General features: G+C 39.7%; 3 long non-coding RNA genes across 3 annotated transcripts; 1 reads left to right on the plus strand and 2 right to left on the minus strand.

Annotated features, from left to right (window-relative positions):
* Positions 1-63: 63 nt before the first annotated feature.
* On the minus strand, positions 64-10,593 carry LOC147754364 (uncharacterized). The gene is made up of 3 exons (XR_015316752.1): positions 10,105-10,593; positions 3,604-8,363; positions 64-2,477 (listed from the first exon to the last, which is right to left on the minus strand). It is a non-coding gene; the product is annotated as an uncharacterized LOC147754364 (long non-coding RNA).
* On the plus strand, positions 6,003-27,988 carry LOC147754365 (uncharacterized). The gene is made up of 2 exons (XR_015316754.1): positions 6,003-6,143; positions 27,266-27,988. It is a non-coding gene; the product is annotated as an uncharacterized LOC147754365 (long non-coding RNA).
* LOC147754366 (uncharacterized) lies at positions 14,590-18,398 on the minus strand. The gene is made up of 2 exons (XR_015316755.1): positions 17,339-18,398; positions 14,590-15,480 (listed from the first exon to the last, which is right to left on the minus strand). It is a non-coding gene; the product is annotated as an uncharacterized LOC147754366 (long non-coding RNA).
* Positions 27,989-27,992: the final 4 nt, after the last annotated feature.

Genomic DNA, 27,992 nt, shown 5'->3' on the forward strand with positions numbered 1-27,992 from the left:
ATTCTTTATGTATATATATGGAAAATTCCAGCAGTATATATTATGTATAGTCAAACAAACAAGGAAAGGCCATTGGTATACCTAAAATATTGAACGAACTATCGATACAGAATACCAAATGGATGTACGTAACGTAATGTGGTGAGGAATGCCGGCCCTAAGTGTTTTTCTACTATATTATGTATTAGTAGATGTCCTTTGATGAACCAAAAGAAGTTAATGTTCCGGTAAAGTTAATGATCGTACGAAGTTGGATCAAACCATAACATATTTCGATCTAACTAAAGTTACATGTCGTTTCGCTGCTTTTAATTTAGGGGATTTAATGACAACTTCCTATTTCTTGCGATACATAGTCGCGTCTGAATGTCCGAAACTGTTATTACATTTTAACAGCTGGGCCTGACAAACTGTAAGATTGTTGTCTTTGCCCCTTTCTCTATTGAAGGAGCAAGGTGGTTAAGCGATGCTTCAACGTCCTGGCTGGTCACAGCAAAATTTCCTGTTCACAAAACTTAAATACTGTATAGGGGTCCTGGTTAAACGAATATTGTAATAATTCGTGCAGCGACCCAGACGCAATCTTGTCATTGGTTAATGGAAAATGATAATGACTTAGATCAACTGTGAAAAAAAGTAGTAGCAACTGCATAAGGTAATTTTGTTCATCACGAACTTTGACACGTAATGTACCCATCCATAATGTTTGCACGCTGTTATGAAGAACCGTGTTGAATCTTCCAATTTGACGCAGGAACTTTAGAAGCTTTTCCTTGTTTAGGCGAAGCTTCGCGATTTTCGTTTGTCTAAGCTGGTCGCTCTACACATTTCCGCTTCTTTCCTCAATATAAAGACGCAGTTACTTCCCCCTCTGATCCAAACGAAGGCATTGCCACTGTTTTTACTGCTGCCGGGTGGCGACTTGCAACAGGCGGAGTCTCTTCAATTAACAAGGCGAGCGTAACTCTTCCACGAAGCTGTCGGCGAAGACTTTTTTGACCATTCACACTATTCTTTGTCTTCTGCTCGTTATTTATTTCGGCCCCCGAAAACCTGTCAATCTCGGTCCTTTTCTTCTGACAACTCCGTCCGCAGTTGTATCAAAACAGCTTTCGTGTTGGCGCCGTCACTATCGTCTTTGTTGTTTTGATGAACAGATGTGGATTTGCGGTCGATCCCCATTAAACTAATACTAGTGCGAGAAAAGGGGAAAAGCCAGGCCAATGAAGATTTGCTGTTAGGCCAATTTTTCACAAGCAACGGGGGTAGCATTTTGATGTTTTCGCTTATAACAATATTTCGCCTGTTGCTACTACTAAACTGCAACTAAGCTATGGCAATATATACCAGGCTATGCGTGGTTAAACAAAAGAAACGCATTCGCTAAAGCTGTTCCACAGTGGAAATGAAATCATATATTTAGGGTTTTATCATACGCTAACGTGGAATATTTAATTACTGGTCACACGTCTGCCAGCGTGGTAAATAAGAATAAATTCTAAAAAAAAGATAAAGTTTCTGGCGGGAGTCTCTCATTAGTAGCAACTATCGCTAACAGGAAATGCAGCATACACGATGTTCTCGTACTTATACGAATTTACCGGCTGTATTAAGGTAACCAAGTTCTTTGCACAATGTAGTGATAAATGTAAGACGGTAGTAGGATCCCAAATAACCCAAATCGAGAAAAGTACCCACAAATGCTATGTTTGCAGAGAAATAAAAAGTGGGTATTTTATAGTAATAATGAAGTTGATAACAAGAGAAAAAATAATAGCCACATGGATATATGAACGACAAATAACGTAGCCCTCGAGTACAAACCATGGTTACACATATATTTCCAGTCAATAACGCACTACTGATGAAAAATGCAGCCCAAATGAAGGCTTTATTACCAAACTTTTCAGTCTCTGCCCTTATCACGCGTAGTCTATAGCAAGCTATAGATAAGTCACCTCAATTATCCAAAGATGCCACCGTATTATCAGTACTAGCATGAACCATAACAGAATAATCTTCACCTATTGCAAACGCTTGTTAACACTGCCAGAGCTCTCTGTTTTAGCCATATATCGGTCCATCTTGTCATCATTTGCAAGCTTCGCAAGGGCTAAAAAGCCCGACAGCAACGCCGTAGTAATATGATTTACGAAAAAGCGTCACATCGGCACGATTCCTTGACGCATCGAGCCAAACCGAGGCGCTCCAGCAGAAACAGTTTCTTCTGTGGGAACGCACGCAGATTTTCATCAGATCTTGAGACGCACGCCTAGTTTTGCTTTGCCGGATGCTACTTCCAGCGGGAACCTCCTCGAATCCGACTATTCGAAGTTATCCAACGACCCCGTGCGATCCACAACCGACTGGGATGAGTGTTGGGCTCCGCCTGACAAAAGTCCGTAACTTGGTCCGAGTAGAGTATTTCAAAAGTATGCCCGGACGGCTGCCATTGTCCTTGAACCTTGATTCACCACCTAGTCGTTAAATACACAATTATAAGCCTCAAAGAAAAAATAACATACTTATACCCCTCGAACGTTCAATTAGCGACCGTCATTTTGCAGCTTGGTCGCCTGTTTCATCATTTCTTAAATAGTCGACCGACTGACTCGTTTTTGGTAACTGGAGTCGGGCGTATCTTTCTTTTCTTGCTGCCACCATCTGTAGCTACAACGTATTACCAACTAACTTATTTACTCTATCGATATCTCATCCTTCGTTTTTTAATAGCTGGTCCTCGTAATAAAAAGCACAAATAAAATTTAAAAAATTTCGTTTGAAGGTAAATAGGTGAGTTTTTTTTTTAAGAAATTACCATTCTAAGTAGTTGGGTATTTAAATGTAATATTAATATCATTCTAAGCATTATATGAGTTTATGCTTGTTTGCAACACAAATAGATCACAAATGTATGCCAAAAAAGAACTACATATTTTTAGTACATTTAATTTAATACATTCAAGAGCTAAATACATTTAGTTCCTCTTGTATTTGTAGCTTCACGTCGGACGTCTAATATTTCTCAATTGCCCGCCATTATTATTATTATTATTCTGTTTTGAATAAGTGCATCCATTTTGGATGCTTTAGGGTGTTTTTCAGTTGTAATATACATGTCTTCTCTAGCTTGACTCTTCGAATTCTGTACGTATTGAACACGAGGATTCTATTCTAAAGCTCCGCCGGTGTCGCTTTTACGCATTCGACTTTCTCAACTGTAAAAAAAACGCTCACAGTTTATGGGCCAGAAATAGGGTTATGTGAGTAAGTAAGACTCTAAGCTAAATGGAGATACCTGTCTTTCAAAGGAACTACTAACTAGAAAAGATGATGCTTCATTGTTAAGCTTACTAGGTAGGTTAACAACCATGACATCGATCCTAAATCTTCATGGAACTATGCCATATGAAACTAGGTTTCGAATGCTCAGATATAGGCCCATCCCAATGCTGCGTTTTGTGTTATAGTGATATAAGCTAAAAACGGAGACCCGTAGCGATATGCTCATTGGTCTCTAAAATCCTTCTGGATACACTAAAGCTTCTGTGCATGTAACTAATAGCTTAAATGGTGAATATTGCTTCACGGTCGTAATTATACCGAATGTGATGCACGTGTCGGCATAATAGTGTGCTAGGGCCATACTGTCCTTTCACAAGAAGATATCTGACATGTCTACAATAACGACACGCGGCACGGTGATCGAGTGCGGCACTCTGTTGAAAATTTATGATCTGGATCTTTCGCACTTTTATGGAATAATATTGGGATTTGCCGATTTGCCTTGATAGCTCGCAATTCAGGATGCTGCCATATGTCCGGTACTAATGTCATCTTCACTCTTCTTAGTTTACCCGCTCGAAAAAAAAGAAGATATTGGCCCAATCCTGATATATAAACTTTTGCCTTTTTCCTTTGGCAACTCCGTTGCCACATGATGCATTACATATCTTTCGGGTTAAGGTCACGTAGGTACGCTTTTTAAAAACCTCTTAAAACTCTGTCGGCGACGATATACGTCGTATCTCCTGCTACGCTTAGATCTAGTGATACTATGAGTACGATTCACTACACATAGTCATGTCTTGATCAAGTGCCTCTCTTTGGTACCGGTGAACGTTTGTTTGCCCGATGATAATCGGCACCGAAAGATGATAGATAAATACTAGTAACTCTAGTGATGATTGGAACAACACTACCATTGCCTCTGATACCTGTCCGGACAATCTTTTCTCCGTAAGTGACTGAAGGATCAACGCGCTCACGCGAATAACCAAACGGCAGAAGTGGAATAGTATCAGTGCTCATGTTATCTCAAGTTCTGGCCACTTATATAGATAACCCTTTTAGAGACATGGCTTGATGGGAGAGAATGACTTGCCCAAACACGGTATAAATCTCGTCCCGCTCAGTGAAGGGGCAATACTTGTACCCTTCGCGTGTTGCGGGCGGGATAGAACCCACAATTACTATTGCTGATTACCGCAGAACTAACACTTCGAGTCGCCGCTGGTGTTTTAGATTGAATACTACACGGACTCCGAATTTGACCAGATTAATAAGAACGCTAAATAATTCAAATACCTCGTTGCCGGAATTGAAAAGGATGCACGCAACAGACCCTTAAAGGCTCCGTGTACTACAAGAACAGAGGTGACAACTACCACCAACAGACTCTGCTGTCATTGACGATTTTTATGACTAGATCAAGTGGGATGAGTTAGTAAAAATTTGTGATAAGTATCCCTACTGAGTCCGATACATAGGCGGGTCGACTGAACTTATATCAAAATATATTTTTACAAGTAGTAACATTGACTGGTATAAATTCGCTGAGTATGATCCTTCCCTCTCTAAAAAGAAGGGGATTATTATATTACTGAACCTGCCCTTATCAATGTTTTTAGGTATGAATGGTATGACATTGACAGTGTAATGCCTTCGTTCATCCTCGTATATACGCAACAATCGACAGCGCCTCGTTCAATATATGCTTGAAATGTGGTAGTTCAAGTTCTGCCGTTTGCCTGGAACGGGCGAAACGCTCGCGTGTAAATAAATGCAATCGCTGACTACGGCACCATCACCCTTTCTAGACGCCGTTGGTGTTCCACCATCAACAACTTTAAAAAAGAAGAAATTGAGAAAAATAAAGAAAATTGCTTACATGTCTTGCTTGCGGAGTGGAACGTGGAGCACAAGGAACTCCTGTCTACGTACAAGGTTTCTGGATCTATAAAAATCCGATTTGGTCAGCCTAAATTAAATCCTTAATTGGTCAACGAGGCCACTACGAAATCGCTAAGATCTCAAGTATTTAAGCTGCTGAATATTCCAAGAAAATGCTTCGGAAAACCTTTACAAACAGACGAGCAAATACAAAATGCCTGCGAAACTTACGTATCAAGTTCTAGCGACGGATACAAACTTCTCGCTAAGAATCACCCTTCTGTATTTGTTAAATATTCAGCCGTGGAATCACAGGACCAAGCTAATCTTTTTTTGGGGTCCTACTAGAACTAGGAAATCAGAACGCTGCAACAAAAACGCAACGTCCCTCAGTTCTGTTTATTATAAAAACCAAGGTCTCTGGTGGGACAATTACCACGTGAACAGCTTGCTAGTCAGAATGATATTTTTTCCGGCGGATCTGGCTCTAGGGCATGTTTTGTTACTCTGGGCGCTAAGACCCAATGTCGACTATTACTAAGCAGAAGTGAGACCACGGGACTGGATAAATCTCGTGGCCCTATGCCTACTGCTTGAAACAGATAAGTCGCTGTGATCACTCCAATGCGGGATTAAAAACGACGGCATACTCTGCTCTGCAGTCCTATTCTAAATGGGGCTAAAGCAAAAGCGGTGAGAAAAGTACTGAAATACTGGTGATTAAACGGCTTTTCACGAGCAAGAACAGACCTTCCCGCAATATTTTGAAGTGGATTGCCCCAACGGGTGGATGGGAGCTCAGTGCGGTAACAAATAGATTTTCAACATGTAGAAGCGCTTTGACCGACATTCCAATACTGAAGCAGCACACCAGGAATGCTGCTCTGCTGTGAATCTGGGCACACAGGTATTGGAAACAGATGCATCTTGTGGGATGCGAAATTGGGGACTGACTGCGACAGAATCATTCAGTAAGTACTCATCACGCATGCGGTAGATCCGCAATGCTGCTAGTTAACGATTGGGACCGACAGATTTAAGGTTAGAAAAGAATTATGGTTTAAGGTTCGTGCATGGTGCACAGTAGCTGGTTTGGGACGACTATTTGAGTCACTAACCCGATCATCTTAGCGACCTTAACACAGTCCATGTTCATTTTTTTCGATTAAAAAAATTCCGCTGCCTACTGGTTCTCATACCCTCGCTCACAATTAAATTGACCCGAATCTCCTTTTAATTCTAATAAGGATTGGAGGAAAATTGGCATATGCCGCCGAATCAAGCCGTGATCACCCCCAGTCGGATTCTCACTGCACCAGATGTGCTAGGCTGTTGTCAAAGAAAGTTAGAATCCCTCCATTGTGACAACGGCATGATAACATTTTTTTCTCTGGGAATCTATTTTCTCTGACTTCAGAAATTTCTCTACTCTAAGGTTCTCTACATTGCGTTAGCACTCCACATATTGCATATATTGTGCATTAAGCCTTTTAGCTATTTCTATCATCGGACGTTTTACTTCTGCGTTATATGAGGTTGTTCTAATGTCCTCTAGCACCTTCCGTTTCGCCTGGGCGCCATCCTTTACTTTATCGGTGCACAGCAGGCTTGTCCCTGAAAATACCTTTTTCATATGGTACAGGTAATGTTGAAATTGCCCATGCCCTGTGAGAAAGCAATTCGCTTCTTGGTTTTTCCAGCCAGTCCCCAAGCTCACTTTCAGCTTGCCCCGTATAGAGTAATAACAGTTCAATTGTTTTGCCATCGGGTTCGCTGAAGGTTTTGTTTTTTAGCTTTTCTATACCATGAAACTATTACCTGCCAACAGAAAGGCTGCTGGTGTACTGATATGTTTGGGACACACTTAAGAACAAAACACATTGGGTAACGACGCCATCGTCGTCGACAACCTTTTGCTAACTGAGGCCATGAACATTTGACAATATTTTTGCTAGGTTTTTTGCCCTAGGTTTTTTTGTTATTTTTGTGCCCTGCATTGTCAGGTTTGACTGGATCCCCCAACTACCTGGCACTACTGAACCTTCGACCTCAATTACCATGTCGGGATGATTGTTAAGCGCCTCCGATTTCGCCAACGCTAATCTCAAACCGCGTTCTCTAATTCTAATAACTATTTCAGCTAGCGTCTGGATTATGTTAGCAGTTAGTTTAAAGCTACGATGTAGCGGGATAATCTTGTCTGTTAGGTACTCCGGGACCATTTTCCACGGCGGACAATAGAACGCGTTCTTAAAGTTAAATTAAACTGTCAAAAACAGGTCTCTTGGTTGCAGCTTGCTCTTTCTTGTTATTTCATGCACTTTGGAAAACCTTGTCGATAGCATTGGCCGGTGATTCTTAAAACCGTATGGGCTCTTTAATCATAGACCCTCTCTCTACGAACTCGCGGAGCCTAACCTAAAGGAGCGCATCGCAACCTTTCGCAAGCAGTGCTTATAGGCAAAATATTGTAGTTTACATCATATATATGTATACATATTAGTAACGGTCTTTTACATTGCCAGGTCAACCATCTACACGTTAATTGCTTGCTGATACATTACAATGATATCAATTACCATGAACATGTTTATTGCAAAAACGCTTGTACTCTATAAAGGCTGAAAGCTCACTGACAGAACTGGAGTGTAAAGCAAATTCGTGAGAAAAACAAAGCTACCCTATTCGCAGTTCAACAATTAACGGGAGAAGCGAGTTAGAAACAGCGTGAAGTTTCCAATTGACTTCGAAGTCGATTTCGAGTTTATGGCCCGTCCTCGCAAGAACAGGCCGAGTAGTAACAGCCGTCGGTTTACATTAACTGAAAGAAACACAGTGGGATTAGAGCGTTCGAAACAGGTAGCCCTAAGGCGCCTGATATCGAAACTACGTAGCCTGCAGGAGGAACTACATGCAGTGTGGCGCAATTTGTCGAGTGTGCGCGCCGAGGAGGCTGCGTTGTTAAAGCAAGTTAGTTACTATTCGAAAGTGTTCGAGGCATTTATGAGAAGTCAAGCACGACAGCCGAGGCATGTAAAGGAAGCTTTACGTAACGCCATACTTGATGAGTTGTACCGCTGCAGCAAAAGCGATTCACTATGAGCATAGATCGTCTGAAGGTTTTTTGAGAAGACGTCTTTTACATTGGCGAACGTTAATGAGCACCGCTCGACCGCCATCAAGAAAGGATCCTGAAATGATATGAAATAGATGAAATTTTGAAATCATTTAAAATGAATCGAATTATACCGCGACGAGTGACGAGTTGTTGCTACATATGTTATTACGAACGTTAAATAGGTTTCCTATGTGTTAATCACGTATGTGAAATACGTTTTCGGTATACCTGTGTTAATTACGGGACTATTGGCCAATTGCTTTACTTCATAGCTTCCTGCTCCGGAGGCGCGGAACTCCAAAAAAACTATAAAAAGGAATTGAATGGTACTGAAAGAGTGATTTTTTCGGGTGAAATGTTTCGAAGATGTTCGGGCCAGAAACTCGGCAATGGTAAGAAAGCCTTGCGTGTAGATCTCGTAAGGAAAGTCACCAAAGCTGAACAGGCGTACCTCTTCGAAACGATAGTCATGTCTAACGTACATGCTGATCGTATGAACTGCGGTGTTTTTAATCTGCACGTTATCTTATTATTATTATTAATGTTGTTATTTGTCGCTTTATGTCGGGCCCAGTGTGTTGCAGCTCATAATATGGGACGTAGGTCACATAAAATAATCTACACACATAACAATATGTGGGAATGATCTCATATCACACGAGAATGCCAAGAATAATAACATACTTAGTAGGCGTAAACCCATGGCAACTAACAAGAGCCCTACGAACAGACACGTAAGCAATAGCGCTACAATTATACATTAGAAGAAGAAATCGCATTTCGAAGTACGTAAATTCCGTAACCCGATAGATTACTATAGCGTTGATTTTATTGCGTTTTCGCAATTTTTTTTTGCTGTTTCTATTCGAAATAATTAGAAACAATAGATTTTTTCAAATGATATACCTACATAGACATGGATCTATTATTATTATTATATAGTAATCCAACTATGGTAACCTGTGAGGTGTGCCTGTTTGGCTTCGCACGCAGACTCAATATATATCACTTCAGCGTCGTTGGCATAGTACCATCATTCCATCTCCTCGAAGAAGACATCCTACATTTTTGGCCAGGGCTCTAGCGGTCAGTTGTCTAAGCTCATAGTATCGACATTAACCTTCCATGTTAGCAATACTTACCTTTTTGACAATAGTTTATGTTGCAATAATGAAGTTCTGGGGGGTTTGCTTCATGCGAGCGATAATATGCACGAATAATTATTTCAAATCTCTAAAAAAATGGTGAAAACTATTTGCGTGTCCGTTACGGATCTGACAACGGTACTTAGATAACAATAACATTAATTCTTTAGGACAGATAGGCTGAACCAAGGGGTCCTGTAAGCCACAATTGAGCAACAATGCACTATTACCCCAACAAGTTTGTACAGTGTATTGATCAGAATTTTCGAGTGCCTGCGCTAACAGGAGAAATTAAAGCGTTTCATTCAGATTCTCTTGCAAGGTATATTGGTCGAGTTCGGAGTGAAGCATTTGAAGGTTCTTATAGTTCAAATAAGTACAAAACTGAAGATGATAAACGTAAATCATGTTACGACTACTTATTTCCTTAATATTTTCAGCTAAATAATAGCCATAACTTGCAAAAAGAAAAGACTATAATCGGTATTAGAGCTATAACAGTGCTTACTGCATTATTCCTGATCTTTATTTTACGAGCAGCTATTTTCAGTAATTATATTCTGAGAGGAACAACCCATAGTCGTAGTACCTGTCATCGTTCAACAACATGGCAACAATTGAAAAATCACTAGAATTGCCTTTTACATAGAGATAACATATCAAACATACATTGATCTCAGAAGGTCCTTCTATGGGAGCAGGAACTGTAACTTTTTTCACTTCGCTACTTAACGCAACTGGTAAAATATTGTTCCTGTTAAAACAGCACCGTAGCAAACTACTAGCTCCGCATATGTGAGCAACAATAACCTCACAGGTAGTGCTAATAATAATAATAGTAATACTTATTGGACAACTCGACGTCACTCCCTTTGCGTCTAGTTTATACTAGTTCCGCTATATCTGGATTGCCCTAAATCACCTTCGTTGGTCGATGCCCGCCTACGTGTCCACCGATATTCAGCCTGTTTAACTAATGCCTGCAGTTGAATTAGCGTTGTCCAGATTATTGGCAGTTGTCGGCGCAGTTGTCAGGCTTCATACGTATCCACAAGCCCGTATACCGTGGCAGAGAGTGGCAAGCGGTGGTTCAAATTGCATTATATCATTTACGGGTCTGGTTGGTGTCGATAGATATCGCTGCATGTTGACGAACGAAAAGAGGCAATTCTATATTATTTCTATTTATTTTATATGTCTCACCTCTATTTACGGGGCTCGGCATTGGCGATGTTTTCATCTCCAAAGTCACATTCATATAATATTGATATGACGTTGAGGCAAGGGTTTCCAAGAGGGAACCGACTAGGTGATGCGGTGCAGGGGGCAAACGACGAATACAACATATAGCAATAGTCTGTTCCTGTGTACTCCACGAGTACGTGTATCATATGAGACGTAACAGGGGTATTTTTTCAGGACCCGTCGGCGAGGTGACGGTCGGTAGTTATTAGGCGCGCAAACCACACAGCACGCGCATACGAAGTTGCGGAGGGGGCCTTAGAAGGCTATTTCTTTTGACGGCAATAGACTACGAATAGAAATAGTAGTAGAAGCAGTAAAATGCTGCGCGAAAAGAAGCAAACTAAACTTTATCGTATGGTGTGTATTAAAACCCACGACATGGAAAGGGGAGGGAAAATGTCACGGTTAAGATAGATTTTTTTGCCGAAATACTTTACGGGCTGTGAAAGCCTGTCGCCATGGCAATAAACCGATAATAGCAGGCTATAGAGTTTAGGGGAAAAAGGCTAAACCTAAAGTACGAGTACGAGAAAGGAATAGATACATAATGGATGCTACAGTATATGACTTATTTAGCCTTTTAAGCCCACGTTCAATTTTAATTCTCTGTCGCGACTACTGACGTATTGATACCGCTGTAGTGAGAGCCATTCACAGCATTGTTGTCGCAATCTCTTCATTAGAGCGAAAAGATCGAGTCCAAGGAAGCTCGATCACTTGAGTGGTCTCTGTGATAGCTCTCTGGCTAAAGGAGCAGTGAGCACTATGAAACGTTAGCCGAGCGATGCTAAAATCCTCTCGTAAACCGGAAGAAATAGCGTTTCCGTATGCCCACAAAGTGTATCCAACTTCGAAGTGAACAAGCTAAAAGGATGCATACAGATAGGGACTCGTGCAGCTAATGAATAACTGCAGGTGTCACAGGTCACCCAAGGACAAACGGCATGCAATTTGTTTGAGGCTGGGTAGAAACTATATAGGAATTCTGAATGAGTGTTTTTATTATGTTTGGAGTAGAGACGCACAAGAGAAGTTGCCCGGAATATGTATCACCGTCCAAGAGTTGCTAACGTAGCGGGATAAGTAGTCTTCATTTCTGGCCTTCTGGATCCGGGGGCAGGGTCCATGTTTGGCAAGAAAGATTAATGCTAGAGGGGCATGGGATATTCAATTTCGATAATATCATGAACGGTGCATTGTCAGTGCAGCGATGATTTGATGATAAGCAGGAACAAAAAAAGGACGGGTAGGGGTCACTGGATGTTGGGAATTAATGATATGGATTTTCTACGTATTCTGAGTTATGGCTAAGCATAAATAGATTAAAAAGATTTAGGGTCAATACCATAGCGGTACTGAGAGTGAACTAACGCTGTCACTATTATAAAGAGAATACAGAAAACATCTTAACGCGCCGCCCTTATGGAATATGATATAAAAATTATAATTATGACGAGCTTACGCTTAAACCTTATACGTAACCCTGGTGATATTGCATACGTCTATCAATAAACATACCGTACAAAATAATAAGGGCCCCATAATCTGTATAAGTAAAGGTATCGCATGACTTAATAACCTCGTTCAAAACGTACACTATGCTCGATTAACAACTCAGTAACCAGCGAAAATCACTAACATAACAATAGAGAAACAAGTAAAAAATAATCTTCGTCCTGCTATTTATTAACATCGAGTTAATTTGTAATGCATGCCTTCAAGTATAAGCTAGATGTCCTGTTTCGTATCCTCGTTGGACGATATAAAAGGCCAGTTGCTACCGAGGCTTGTTATCAAGAGCCATACTTAATCTCGCATTAACAATAATACGTAACAACATAGCAGACGCAATATGAGAGTAGCCATACATATGCACTACGGTTGTTTGCTTACGTAGTACGAATCTAAATTGCGCGCCACCTATAGTATGATTTAGTGGCGGGAACTGCCGCTTTAGCGGGTTGTTCTCCGCGCGCCAATGAGGCACTGTTCATACTAATCGCTAGCAGCCTTCACAGCAAAACGAACAAACGTTTCAGGTAGAGAAGATGACCCACTAGAAGTACACCGATAGTAATATGGGTTGTTTTGTGAATGCTTACACCGTGGGATGACTAACTACTATGGGCGTTTGATCTGACGATGTTGATTAGATCGGCTTTAGAAGGGTTTTGCCCGAAAGGGTTGACCCTGATAATGACTTGGTCGCAGCGGTAAATGTCAGCGCGAAACAATAGAGTGCTAATTGCATTTGTTTATGGGCCTCGGACCACGATGTCTCACGTAAAAGAGCATTTCCATTGGTAGTATTTTCGTGTTAAACAGCTCACGTGGCGATCGGAGTCATACTTTGCGCTGACAAATGATTTGTTATCGTTTATTTGAAAGAATTAATTGGAGTTGATAATTATCCCCTATTCCATATCGCCACTTCGTCTCTCCGCTTGTTGCTTAGTGGGCCTCAGGAACAAGATCGTTCCGTTGATTCCAAGCGGTCGGCCGAGCAGTAACTGACATTGTATTTGTTGCCCGGATTATTAATGAACGGCGGAACGAATAGAGAGAACGATAATCTAGCAGCGGTTAATCGATTGTAGCAACTTTGCCGGTGATTTTTCCTGTACACATGTGCTTTCAATAGATAAGTATAGATTAGCCACTGTAGTTTGTAATACAAAAATGTTTAAAAGAAAACGGTAGGTACCCACACAAATTAGACTGAACTAAAAGCTATGGTTGATAAAGTTAGCAACACCCTATCCAATGGACAGCACGTGCTTGATATGCTATTAACAAGGTGATATTAAGATCATTCCTAGGTACCCGTTGTTAAAGTTCTGCAAAAGGCAACCATTGGCGGCTTGGGATACTGAAAGTCGGCACTACACAAAAAATGAATTGGCTCTCAGGTTCGTATCAATCATTAACCGACCTGTACCTAAAAGACTGTTAAAGAAGTCGTGTAATTGTCGCGCATAGGTGTTTAAATAGTTAGATTGCTTTATGACACAGTAAATCGCTAACACAACACATTTCTTATAGCAAGAATCCATTTCTCGTTTTAGAGTGCTAGTTAATAGTACTGTAAATTGTTACTCCTTAACACGCGATAACCAGAACGCCAGATCAGGTCCTATAACACGCAAAAAAGGAAAGCTTAAAAGGCCGATTGCTCATACTCAGGTCCAAGGAATCCTTCTCCTTGTATGGCCTTACTGAAAAAAGTGTGAAAATCATGAAATCGGTCACATACTCTGCATGTCCGCGAATTTCTGTCTATCTTTCCTTATTTTAGTCATTTAAAAACAGCTGTTCTTTAACTTGTGCCATGTCCGGGCTATTATTATTTATCCGGGCTGAAGATTTTCCGACAATACGTCAGTTGACATTTATCAGCGCATACATCTGGTTATCTTGCACGTACACTCGAAAACTGAACCGTATAACAAAGGTGTCCATATAAATTCTATAAGAATATCTGCTCGGCAAAGACTTACTAAGAAAACTTCTCCTCATTCCCATGCTCTCAAATAGGTTAGGCAGCACTTTTATAAATTAGAAATAGCTGATAATACCATAGCAGCTATTGTAATCAGGATCAAATGTATCTAATTATGTCGGATATTTATCGCTTCACAAATATCGGCGTTCTGTGTCTTGGACCGTAAGCTCTACGAAAAGTCAGTAATCAACGTAGCCCTATAACAAAATGTGTTCTACGACGGATACCGTTTATATTGTAGCCCTCTTGTGACGCTCAATTTATTGGCCATCTTCATATGGTGCTGATCGTCAAACCCGCCAATCAACATTTAATGTCCACTCTACCACTCTCTTGCTTCTATCTCATTTACGGGTTAATACGTGCCAAAGGCATCACGGATAAATACCTAAAGAAAAAATGTCATATGGCCTGGAGCAGTTTATTGGCCAACGAGGTTACAACGGAAAGCAGGCAGTAGAATCTGGTATCTTCTAGTTTGAAACTGCTTGCATTTTTTCGCGAGAAGCCAATAAAAGTAGACCTGCAGTTTTTGAAACTACCCAAGACAGAGTCACTTATCAATACATACATTTTGATATGATTTGTCTTCCAGATGCGTCGGTTCTGTTACATATCAGATAGATATATGCCATTTCATTGAGCTGTAAGATTTATATAAATACAGCGAAAAAAAAAAAAAGATGTATATACAATTTCAGTTGAGGTTTCTGGAAATTAAAGCGCGTGCAACAGCACGTATAGACAACGTAATATCGAACGCAAAATGCAGCATGGATTTTAAGGCATCTACGTTTGCTTGCTTTTAAACGAGAAGGCTTTGACGACGTCTTAGTATTGACATTGGTTCAACTAGAAACTTACTAATAGTATCTAGCCTTACTATCGCATCTTTTAGATTCGGAATTTAAACTTTGCTGGTTAAAATAAAAAGGTATCAAAATATATTGTATATATAGACGATCGATCTATGATGCCAATAGATTAGCGACAGCAGGGCACCAGCAGGGTCACTTGGTTCACTGTGATTAGGACACTATGTACATCAGTATGAGCTATACATTTGTTTGTCAAGACCTTAAATTTGCTTCTCTCGCTTTCCTACATAAGGAAACGTTTTTTGAGGTCCTCTAGGTGGTACGTTGTGTAATGGATTTTGAGTCGTCCGATCGGAGAATCGATTCTCAAGCATTATCACTCGATTGCGTCGCCCCGTCCTTTTCTAAACGAAACACAATTCAAAATGGACACATCCAACGCGAGCGACGTCTTTTTTTCTTATAGAAGAAAAAGACATTCTGAAAAGCAAAAAATAGTGAGATCTATCTTGTAATAGTAAATTATAAACATCCAACATTTGAGTGGAACTCGTAAATCAATGATGGCCGAAACTGGCCTCAATCTGAGGCCCCTACAAATACTAATTACTTGAGTAAAATGTTCTGTCAAGGCTATTGCGTCGTAACAGCGTTTGTGCATTTCATAGCAGCTGGCGACTATTGTTAGAGTAGCTGAGTCGCTGAATTCTATGGACAACTCTAAAGTTTCGTAATTTCAAAACTTAAACTATTTATATAAAAAGTTAGTCATGTTCTTTGGCTGTCTCTACATAAATTAGTCAGAACCGGTTAGTTACTTTAATTAACTTGCAGTCTGGAATAGCGGTTGTGGTTAAGCGGCACCTCACTAGAGTGCGCTATTTACAATGGTGGCCCACTGTAATATATGCAGCCCTTTGAGTAATACATGAAAGAAAAAAAGTTTTCTACCTTGTTCGATAATGATGTAATTTGGCAGTCTTAAACTGCGTGTCACATGTTACTTATTCTAGTGATTACTCATGTGTGCCTGAATAAACAAGAGGACACGACACATAGCTGGCTGCATCGTACTGTCTATGCCTTGCATTACGCCTGTCCGACCTGACGTCTGCCGTACTAGGACAGATATGGTGGAGTGATCTTATTCTGTTTGTAACGGCAAAGCACGCGTTCATTTCAGCCAGTGATTAAATTTCGGCAAACTTCGTTGTCAATAACCCTAGCACAATAAACATAGTACAGAAGTAAGTAATTATTCTAAGAAGTATGAGTATTCAATTGTGCATTATTTTTCTCAACTGTTGTTGAGAAGATACAAGATGCCATGCCGATCATCCTGGCCATGTTAAGTAATTCAGTTATTATCGTTGTCGACTACTCGAACTCAGGGTCAGGCAAATAGCGGCTTGTCTCGTAAATCTCAGCAAACACTACTGATATAAGTTTTCCCTGCGTGCCTCGTGACTGACTCAAATTGATGTAGCTTGGCAAAGCATTGTCTCTTGTCAGCTCTTGCCCTTTCTTCAATGCCAGCAATCCAGCTACTCTTCAGTAGTGAGGCCCTAATCTGCACAATTCATCTAGTCATCTAGCAGTTTGGCCGCATCTTGCAGCCTTTTCCCCTTGGATCACCCTACGACCATTTCAATAGTTCTCCCTTGGGATTTACACGATTGCATTTGGCAGTATTTCTTGATACCGCCAATGTACTACGATTATTAGAAGGTCTGCATTAGAGCTATGTACTACATGGCTTTATTCACGTATTTCTTGCCCGGTGAAGTATTTACGACGACTAAACGTATACAAAATGCTTACATCTGTTATTGTGTTAAGTCCAACTTTGAAGAGCGGGTGTTTCACAGAGGAAACTTAGCTACAAGCTTTTTTTTTTTTTTTTTTTTATCAAACGGTATTTTTAATTCAGCACCAAGTTCTGTTACACTTAGACTAGCTAAAAGTAATGTATAGCAAGATTATTTGCTATTTATGTGTCGTGATTATTTTAAACAAAAAAAAATCTGACGTCTGACTTCATTTTGTCGTAAACAGACTTTTCTCCGAGAAACATCAGGTCAAAGTCAAAGGGCTCCAGGTATTCGTGGACGTCGAACAACTAATTAGCGCTTTTTTATTCTTCTTTCTGGCCAATTTGGCAAACCGTGTCAAATATTCGATTGAATTATTGCAATATTGGATTCGAAAGAAACCTTTGCATCGATAACTGCACACCTCCATGATTCGACAGTAGCTTTCGATAATTTCCTCTGAGGCAATTTCTTTTAAAGGAGGAACTGTATGAAATGTAAGAATGGTACCTAGCAAAATAACAGACCTCTTTCTTTAGGACGGCAGGCTTCTTTAGAAATATGCGCTTGCTGTTTTTTCAACTGCGCAGTCCTTTATCTTGGATTATCAATAAATCATGGCTAAGCCACATTTCATTCTCGGCATCACAGTTTGTCCTTTGCGCGTTGCTTGAGGAGAAACAGTGGCTTTTGTGGGTCAGATAGAGACACGAAAAGCTTTTCTGGCGATATGTACCCCGCGCTCGTGGCTTCTCATCATTTCCAAAGTGGGACGAATCAATGAACAGCCATCTTCAGGACTAGTCGGAAGTTGAGAGCATCAGGCAGATTTACATAGTAAGGAACCTTCTCACATCAAGACATAGACAGACACTCATACTATGTGCATGTACCAGTGCATCACCATTATGGAAAGATGGCACCACTTTTCGTTACAGGCCAAACGGTCTTCGCCGCAGAACGCGTGTATGGATCGGTGAATGTTAATTTTTATGCTATCATCCGACTCACATGGACGGCCATGGCCTTCTCGCAGAGCCGAAAAACATGGACATACACATCAATATTTCGCATTTGTCCTCTTCCTCGTTTGGATGATTGTTCCTTCTGCACAGTAAATAGTTGGTGTGGCCGTGATGTACTTTGCCCTAAGGCAAATGAGTCTGTCGCCGTATGGCAGATGCTGATATGGAGCTATCACAATGAGCGGCCTATATTAGCTTTAGGCTGTCGATTGCTTATCAAGAGAACCACAGTTGTAAGGCACAAGAACAGATCGCATATGCAGCATCTCTACATAGTGTAAATGCCCCACACATGTTGTTGCCTTTTGGGTTTTTAGCCCGAAGGAGGTGCAAAATAACAAACGCTGAATTTTTTTAGAATAGGAGCAACAACAAAGAAGCGGTAGAAATGAGACAGATTATAACACCAGGAATATGCTATTATGCAGTAGATAATAGATGTGACACAGTCAATTGATTAAAGCTACGACTAATTGTCGATGAAAAAAAACTGATGCAAGAAAGCAAAAGTAGAAATGGATCACACATACGGTAGCTGTTAGTTTTAAATGCACCGACAAACAAATCGTTCGATAGGAACAGCAGACCTGGTCCCTTTGGTATGTATTTATGATTGCTAGGAAGACATTACGGAAAAAGTAATTAGCTAAATGTAGATGTATGCCAGGCGGAGTCGTAAATTAGCAAAACGATATTCGTTATTTGCTAGGAGGCTAATTAAAATAGAATCCAGGTTATTTAGTTTTTCCTGCCTATTTTACCATGGGGTTAGTTAGAAAGAGCTCGCAGGGACTTGCCGTAAAGCCCCTATAAAGATCTTGTTGAAAAAGATTTATTTACCTAGGTTCTTTAGACACGGATGTGAAAAGGCGTTTAGCGAAATCCCAGAACTAAGCCACAGATCCGTCGCACAAAGAAATCTATTTTTGCCGACTGACATAACTAGTTTAATTCAGTTAGAGTGATAAACATAAAAAGTATACTATAAAAAACAAAATTATTAGGGTTCAACGAAGAAATCCAACTACTAATTGTGAATCCAAGTACATATATTAATTTTTTCAACGTCTAAAAACCCTTAGGAAACGAGTCGTTCGAACGAGAGTATTTCATTCGGTAAGAAAGCCTCTTAAATTGAATTTTCAAATCTTCTATTGAGCCTCTCAGAAAGCAGTTGCGGTTTCATGAAACGTTTCTTTTTAAATAAACATCTATTGCTAATTAGCAAAAAATTATTTGCTTATGAACTACGGACATGTCGAGCCATCAAGAGTTTCGGTTTTATAGTTCATCAAAATTAGGTCGTTCCCTGTTTACCACTAAAACCTAACTTATGCCCTTATTCTTGAACACTGCCTGTGTCTAGAAAAAAAACATTTGACAACCGGCCTTGTTGGTTGATAGTTTGGAGGTACGATGGATTGTGAAATGCTAAGCTCCAGTCGTGCGTAGCTTTGCACAAACTCAACGCAAGGATTTAAGTCTGTCTAGTAGTTCTGTTGGGGCTGTTTGTTTAGTGCTAGTTAGCTGTTCTAACGACAGCCCAAAGAACTTATCTAAATTAGATAACTTATCTAATAACGGGAGCGAATAAAGTATGGAACAGAAATAGGATATACTGGTAAGTGTTAAGTGATCCCTAAGATTTTCCAAAAGCAAATATCTCACTATGAATGTTACAGCTCGATAAGGTCGTCAATATTGGATGCTTTTAGAGCCTACTAATAGCAACATATGTTGCAAGTTTGAAGATAATAACGTTGAATATTGGTTGGATGTCTCAGTTTATGTCATAGCTGTTTAACATGTCCAACTTTAGCGATAAATTATGGCATGTATTCGTGCAGTGGTCAAGCCACTGTCAGATTTGGGCTTGTTTGTCAATGACACACGAAGCCGTTTCATTGCAGCAAATTGAAATATATTGTTTTTTTATTTCTACAAGGTATACACTTTATGAAGCTCCCGCATGAGATGGGCGTGGACCGTTGAACGTCCGCTCCAACTAGACAATCCAGTACATAATAATGCCTGTGCCCCGTTCTGATCGCTAGTTTCGTGGATCCGTCTTATGGAACATGTCAATCAGCTCCAATCGATATTTCAATATTTTTTTTACTATCCATATATTGATCGGTGTTCGGTGTGACAACTTCTGAGAAAATGCTATCTTAGATTTCGAAGCCAGGGTCGTAAGGCCACGGTGAACAACGTATCTGCCGAACGATATCTACTGCCTAGCAATGTCCTGTCAAAGATACGTGTCCAAGGAAGCTTTCGATAGAAATTACGGAGGTTTCGTATCCTCGTTGTTTTCGCGGTCGGCAAAAGTTTCTCGGAGAGTTCAACAAAAATTCTCCTTTCAGATTCAGGCAGCCCTCTCAGTTCTCGTTTTCCGATGTCTTCTGCCTTTCCTTCACTCCTTCCGCTTGGCTTTGATTCCCCCATAATTTTATCTAGCCCCACGAGGACGACACGGATCCCACACTCTGTAAACGTCCTAGCATTAGAACTAACGACGAACGATTTCGAGAAGAAAAGATTACATAGGCCTCGCTGATTCCGATGCTGGCGTTACTGATAGAGTATGAATTTTTGGCTTGAGCAAAGTGTCGGGGTGTTGTAACCCCATTGAACGCGCGCCTTCAAAGACGAGCTAATATTCCAGCTGTCTGAAGCCAGGGTCCGGCTACGCACAAAAACATTGAAATGAGCGAAAACAATAAACCCGCGCCTTGTTCTCGTTGCTATCAACGCGAGTAGCAGCCAGAGCGTTTGTTGTGTGGACGCCGAAGCGTTAGTGGTAGTCAAGACCGACCAGGCCGTTCGGGACTGTTATGGCCTGCCCGCTCAGTTAATGCTGCTTATTTTTACTATTAATGTCACTATGGTTATCGTCGTTTTGGCTACTGTCGACCATGTCGGTGACCACCAACGAAAATCACCGATTTGCCGCTGCTGACGTTAACGCGCAAAATGGAAGTTCGGAGCGCTAACCTGAAAAGTTTTTCCCAAGCGTTGCAATGATTAAAAGAGAATGAAAAGGAAAAGGCGCTGCCAGATGGTTGCTAGGAGATATCTGCATTTAAGCTCAACCCCTGGATTGTCGATCATCTCAGTAATTTCGAAAAGCGTACGCCGTATGAATAAAAATAAATATTGTTGATTGTTTTATTAGTATGTAAAGGCGCGTCTTTTTTTGCTATGGCAAGCTTATGATGATGTATAGATGTGTTAGTAATGCTAGTCTGTTTGTTATCTTTTTCGCAGTTCTCTGTGTGCAATAGACGATTCTTTTGGCGTATACCAATCACTTATTTATGGCCAATATCAAGCTAGTGACTAGTTTATATATAACGTACATGACATATATGGTGTTTTGTGGGTCGATGTGGGTGGCACACTTTCCGTTACCAATTCAAATTGGGTGGAGATGTTCTTGCTTGCGAGTTCTACTCGAATAAGCCGCCTTTTTCTTAGCAATTTAGATGTCTCATAGCGTGTTGCTATTTATGACATTTACAAAGGATACTGTCCTCAACTACGACGACATCAATAGTTTACGACAACAACGGGAAACTGTATAGTGAGTTAAGCAGTCCTTTTTTCTTATTACCGATAGCACGAGGAAAACTTGTCAATGAACGAACAGCTTGAAAACTTCAGCGGGCGTTAACTGGCGTTACAAGGCCGAACATCTACTGGTTCTTTGAGCCTGTTCTTTTGTTTTTGTTCTAAGGAAAAATCGATAATAAACGCATTACTCGTTAAATACGTTATAATAGGGAATCGATGGACGAATGCATGAAAAACCTTGTTATCACTAGCAAACAGTGAATTCGGCAAGTAAAGGATAATTTTTTTTCCTAGCCTTTTCGTCCTGATCGTTTCTTACCCTATACAAATTGGAATTGGCGCACTTTTTCTGTCGATAAACCAGCAAAATTAAGAACTCATGATAAAAGCGTTTTTTGCTAGAGAGAAGGTCGGTTCATAATGGAATGTCGACGTGAAGAGTGAGTTAGGCTTCATGAGGTAAATAGTACTAATGATTGTCATAGATGTGAAACATACCTTAATGTAGTCTTGGAACAATTGCTCGCTTCACAGCAACACCCTATCGCACAGATGTCATTGGTCAGATTCTATTTATTGATAAATAGTTTTATTTGCAAAATGGCTATGTGCCATAGAAATGTTTTCTTTAATTCAGATCCGAGTTGTCTAGGTTTAAATTTTGTGAAATGGGCTTTGCTAACCCTATGACTAATGCAATACTTTGTTGATTGTTTACCTAACTGGCCGATTTAGCAATCACTGTCAAAACGAGACGTTGAATCGCACAGTGCGTATTGTTATTATCGACAGTCCTCTTGGATTTACACAATTCCTTAGTTATTCCTATTTACATAATTCCGTTGTTAGTGCTATTTTTAGCACCTACTAGTTCCGATAGACTAGTCTATATATGACCTAATCCTCAACACCAAATAAATCTATAACTGTCTTCGTTTTGTTAGGCCAAGGTATACTGGCCTTTGTTAGTTCATAATGGAACACTGGTTCATATAGAAAAGATTTTGACGCGATTTATGAAGCACATTCTCATTACGATAGCTTTTCTATGTGATCGCATCGTGACGAAATCTTTATTATAGCCATATGGGATTTTATGAATTAAATAAACAGATATATTTATGGTTATAAAGAAACCGTGATCGACATTTTGAGAGATCTTAATGCGAGACGCAGCGATCCCGAAGTCAGACATTGACGAAAAAATGTCCCAGGTTGTAAAATTCGTGCATTGCAAAAATCACATAAGAAAAACGCTTGCGTTTGTCCATATGACAATAACGAGTTGTATTTCCGCTAAAAACGTCCATTTCTATTTAGGTAGATTACCATTGTCGAAGGATTTGCAACAACGGCCTGGCTATTTGGATAACCAGGGCACCAATTTCAACTTAAAGTTAACACACTTTCAATTCGCTACGGTTTTTATTACAGTCGTGTTAAAAAGGAAAGTCGGTTTCATTCTAATTTCCAGTTTGAGATTGAAAATGTAAGACAATATTGCTCTAATTACGCATTGTCATGGAGACCTCAGTTATTTTTGAAAGTCTATAGATAATGCTACCTTCATACACACAACGTTCGTTATAATTCCGACTACCTGCCTTCTCGTGTCCTATTTTTTAGACGAATCTTCGAGGCCTTATATACCATTGCATCGTACCCTTATTTTTCTTAGGAATGCGTTAATCGTAAAAAAGTGTTCTGTCTGCTTACTATATTATCTTCATAGCTTCTTGACAAAGTTTGTCAGATCAACAAAAAACAGATTCTCTTCTACTTAAGCTTATATGAGGTCAACAAGGGCTTTACGGTTATATGGACATCTGACACACAGTCTGTTTACGCAGCGATATACATCGATCAATTGCAAAGTGGGCAACCTATTTCTATAAATAGCCTTTCTCACATTTTACTCTTTGTTTGGTTATGGAAGGCAGCATTGTATCTAGGGCAAATAGCCGCAGATCGTGCGTAAACAGTCTTAGCAAGTATTCATATAGAGGTTAGTTTTACTGGATATAATCTTAATTAAGCCACTGTAAAGAGCTTATATTGAAATCCGCGTCCAACGTTTAGCTAAACACAAAGATGGCAAAGTTCTGTGTGAGGGTAGTGAAAAAAATTCGCATATGCCAGACGCGGCCTGTTTTTAATTATCGTTTTTTTCGACAAGAAGCGCTTATGTGAAAGATTGAATATGCGAATACGGATAAGTTAGTTTGAAACCCAAGCACCGCGTGAGGCATCTGGAGGTGTTCTATAACAGATAATTATATTAATATATATCTGCAATTAATGATCGAAACACTATGAGGCAAGTTTTTTGAAGTGGCTGACTTAAAAGATTTGTATTCATAGGCGCAGCTCGGAGGCGGACAAGGCTTTATGTACGGACGCTAATCAGAAAAGCTGCATCTACGAGAGACAAGCTTAATTAAAATTTCGAAAAACCTTTTGTCTCAAGAAATAGTTTTAACTGATTTTCCTTTAAAAAATTGAAGGCCCAGGTTTTTGCTGGTTTCTCTTCACGTCGATATTCTTGCAATTGGCTTCTCTAGCGGCAAGTGAATTATGTGTCAACAGAAAACTCACTTTTACCCTATTCATTGATCCTTAAATTTCTCGGCCACAACTAAAATGTAAGGTCTGCACGTGGCTTAAATACTCGTTTTAAAAGGTAACATCAATAGCTCTTCGAAAAAAATGCAAACCTGAAGGGATGGTATACTGCAGATTTCTAGAATATGTAAATAATTATAAACTAAATATTTTACTGACTGTAAAAGAGATACGGCTTCCGCTAGGTATAGCTGGTTCTTTCACAAGTCTTGTACGTAATTAATTTTTATATTAAGTTTGCACAAGAGTTTATGTTGTGGTCAATTCAATTATATTCTTCATATAAGTATTGAATTATAAGGAATCGAAACGGTTCCATAAATGTTTTCGGCTCATTAAGCTCATGTAAGCCTTTATTTGGAAACGTTCATCACTGTTAGAGAAATATCAATTCTGACGTATCTTCATATAAACGAATGGTTTTAAATAAAGGAAGCGAAACAGCTGTTTCTATATTTATACGAATGATATACACAGATAGTAGAATGGCCTTATTTCGAATTACGATAAGTAAAGAGGATTGGTTTTACTTTCATATTTCATACTTTTGTGTTTTGCGAGCCGAAAAATAGATAAAAGCGAGTTACCTAATCCGAAAATATCTTACGAGACAGGTCCCCAATCATTGAAACTAATGTTTTTTTTTAGAAAACATCTACAAATGTGAGAATAGCAGCTTGAAGGTTCGACATCGCTTTCTATGGCTGGGGCTCTTGTCGATTATTTGTTTGGCTGTTACTTTCGAGTGGTATACGTAAATATTAATTATAAACGTAGGGTATATAAATATTTTATCAATTTGACGTTTCTAGTTAAGTAGATTATTCTCCAATACATTACCTTGACTGTTTGTTGACGCCAGGTATGTTTTTTAATTAAACCACCTTTAATTTCAGATTAAATAATTTGAACCCATTCTGATTTGACGACCTCCGACTGGGCTAAGCATCGGGTCTATAACAACTCCCAAGAATAATAGATTCCTTCTTCATTGTTGACTGATTGTTGTCGACGGCTCCTGTCTTACTTACTTAAAGTAAATCGTATGAAATTTACCGTCGAATGAGGTTTTAAAGCTGACGAAAGCGCAGCATTAGAAAAATATACTTCCAAAATCGTTCATAATAGTATATATTCCCCTCTTCAGTCATTATAGGTTCCGTGCGAGACGTAAATGTAAAATATTTGCCTGTTGATATTAGGGACCCGTTGTAGTCTAGGCTCGAGCCCGGACACAGACACGCTTTGTTTTACGCTGGAAGCCAGACGTCTGATGGAACGCCTAAAAGCGACACCGGATGTAAAAGCAAAACATTAGGGTCTCACGCGGTACTCGAATGAACGTTGTTCAATATTAAAAACTAGTATCACTTGGGGCATCAAGTGTGTACATGACGAGAATGATACAGTGTTGAATTTTGCGGTGATCTTAATGTGTACTGAGCCCACTTATGCCCCACTGAGCACAAGCACCCGTAACGGACGAACACGTGTCTTCCAAAGGACAACACAGCTATACATAGAAACGCAGTGATCTAACGGATAAAGCCGTTGTCAGTCAGATGAACACACCATGGAACGTGAGTGTGCTTTTAAATTTCATGACTAATGCGGGGGGGGGCGGGGGGGGAATGAAAATTCCCCTTAATATCAATATATGATTAACAGACTTGGACATAAATCGTTTTCTTTAATCAGATCTAAATAGCGATATAGGGCAAACAACCACGGAACTTACGTTAGCTCTAGTACCTTTGGCCAAATTGTGTCAAATTGTTTTCCTACCGAGAATCGGTTAAGTATCAAGGAGCGATGATACAAAAGTGACCATATTAAAGATATTTTACAACGAAAGTTTTCTTTCCTTTTCTGAAAATTGCTAAGAATTTTTCAAATTTTTCTTTTTTAGCTAAATGTTTAATTTTTCGAGCTCCTAATTTTCAGGTTTGTAAGTTGTCACACTCTCTAATTTTGCGGAGCCCAAACTTAAGAGAATCACATATAATCCGTATTTAGAAACTTAGCTAAAAATACATTTCGTCGATAATTTAAAAGAACTTAGCTTCATTTACTTTTTCTCAAGGTCCCATAATCGAAGCAATATATGCAACCTGTTCATGCCAACCAAATGCTGTTATTTTTACACATCATGCTGTATGAAAATTGTTAGCGATGCGTTTTGCCCGTAAACGTTCGAAATGATAAGAAGATAACGCTAAAAAAAAACGGGTCGAGCTTAAAGCGGGAATTCTCTCGAGTGTCTAGGACAACATATGGCCGTGTCTCTCTAAAATTAAGCGTTTTCAGCAGTTTTCGTTTATCTAGCATTGAGTAAGTCATCCCTATTTATAGATGCGCGTAATTTCTATTTACATATTAAACCTAAGAACATGTTTTCAGCTAAAACCCAATACAAACAAAGTGGTTTTATTCAACTATTGTTACTATAAAATATTACCTTAAGATAATTGAAATAGTGCGATTTCATATTATATACATTGGATATAGATTTTATATTTTTGCGTATATTTGCGCGATTTGAAATTGGTTTATTGTGCTTCTATCGGCAAGAAAGACTTATCTAAAAATGTGCAATATAGTAGAGAGCTTCGTAAGAATCTAATCATGACTTGACACAGTTTCTAGTCTCTAAAGTTTCGCGCTGGCAGGCCAAACTACATTTAAAAGTTACACAGAAAAAAGCATCGACGCGCGTCCGCCGATCCAGCGAGGTGACGGGTAAGGTGAAACAGAATCACTGGTCAACGCAAGCGAACACGGTGGTTCCGTTGTCCTGCGTTGTCATTCAGCTTCACGAATACTTAGCATCTATTGCTAGTTAACGGAATCGTCTGCGATAAAAATTTAATCAAGTCAAGCGGCAGCCCCTCAGGTGCCGTCAGTGTATCTCGCTGTATACTAAACGCTTTAAACAGCGTCCAGTATACAACGAAATTACTTGTTTATTACGGTAGAGAATAATTATTTTCCACGAATCAGAGTTTGATATAAAGTTTATATTTAGTTCCACATCTAATAAGCTATTCAGAAATATTTTAATATGATCTGAAATAACAATGGAAAATGTTTAAGCGCAGTAATTGTCCCTTTGGCGTACTGTAGAAGACTAATAAGCGTTATGATAAGCGTAAAATTTGTTTCTGGGGGACATACCTAACAGAGGAATTTCGCGATCTAAGTACAGATATATCAACCTGTTGTTACTTTTAGAATATTGGCCAAGTGTGCAAGATGGCAGCTCAACCTGTTTCTGACTCGTCGGCACCTTGGGGATTAGTCGCGGAATGAACGTACCCTTTTCTGGAAAACATTTATTGGAACGTTTTGAAGAACAGCGGTCGAGCCAAGTCCGAAAAAAACAACCGTTCTTGTGTGGAAGTTGGCGAAAAGAACGAAATAAGGCCCTCAAGGTCAATTAGATTAGGTCTTGACAGACCTCGCTAGCCGAGGAGACCACCGTTAACCAACGTCTAGGTTGCCGCTAAATGCAAGCCTATTTGGTACTTACGTAGCCATAACCCTAGACAAAACATTGGCCACAAGCTGAAGGTGCGGCTGTCCGAATTGTTAAATACTGTGCAAACCGAAAGGGTGTCCACGCTTCCAGTTTGCGCAAAGAGACAAAAACTTTACACAAAGGTTTCTATTTGTGTCCCTGATATCGTGTCGTATGTGGGCTTTTCTACAATGGCTGGTTTTATTGGAACAGCTTCAACTTCTACAAAGGAAAGAAAACAGAGGCTAGGTCACCAAGCGATCGGATCCAGCTAAAAGATTTCGGAAAAAACGGTTTCAAGAACGAACGAAGCCGTAGTCTACAACTCCTTTTTATTAATAAATTTAACAATAAAAAAAATGAAAGAACCAGAAAATGGGGTTCGGATAGATAAGACAAGGTGGAAATACAAATAAAGACAAAAAATTTGCTAGAAACTGT

The sequence above is a fragment of the Varroa destructor genome, unplaced genomic scaffold (genome assembly GCF_002443255.2).
Source record: "Varroa destructor unplaced genomic scaffold, Vdes_3.0 BEIS01000007.1, whole genome shotgun sequence".
Classification (NCBI taxonomy): Eukaryota; Metazoa; Arthropoda; class Arachnida; order Mesostigmata; family Varroidae; genus Varroa; species Varroa destructor.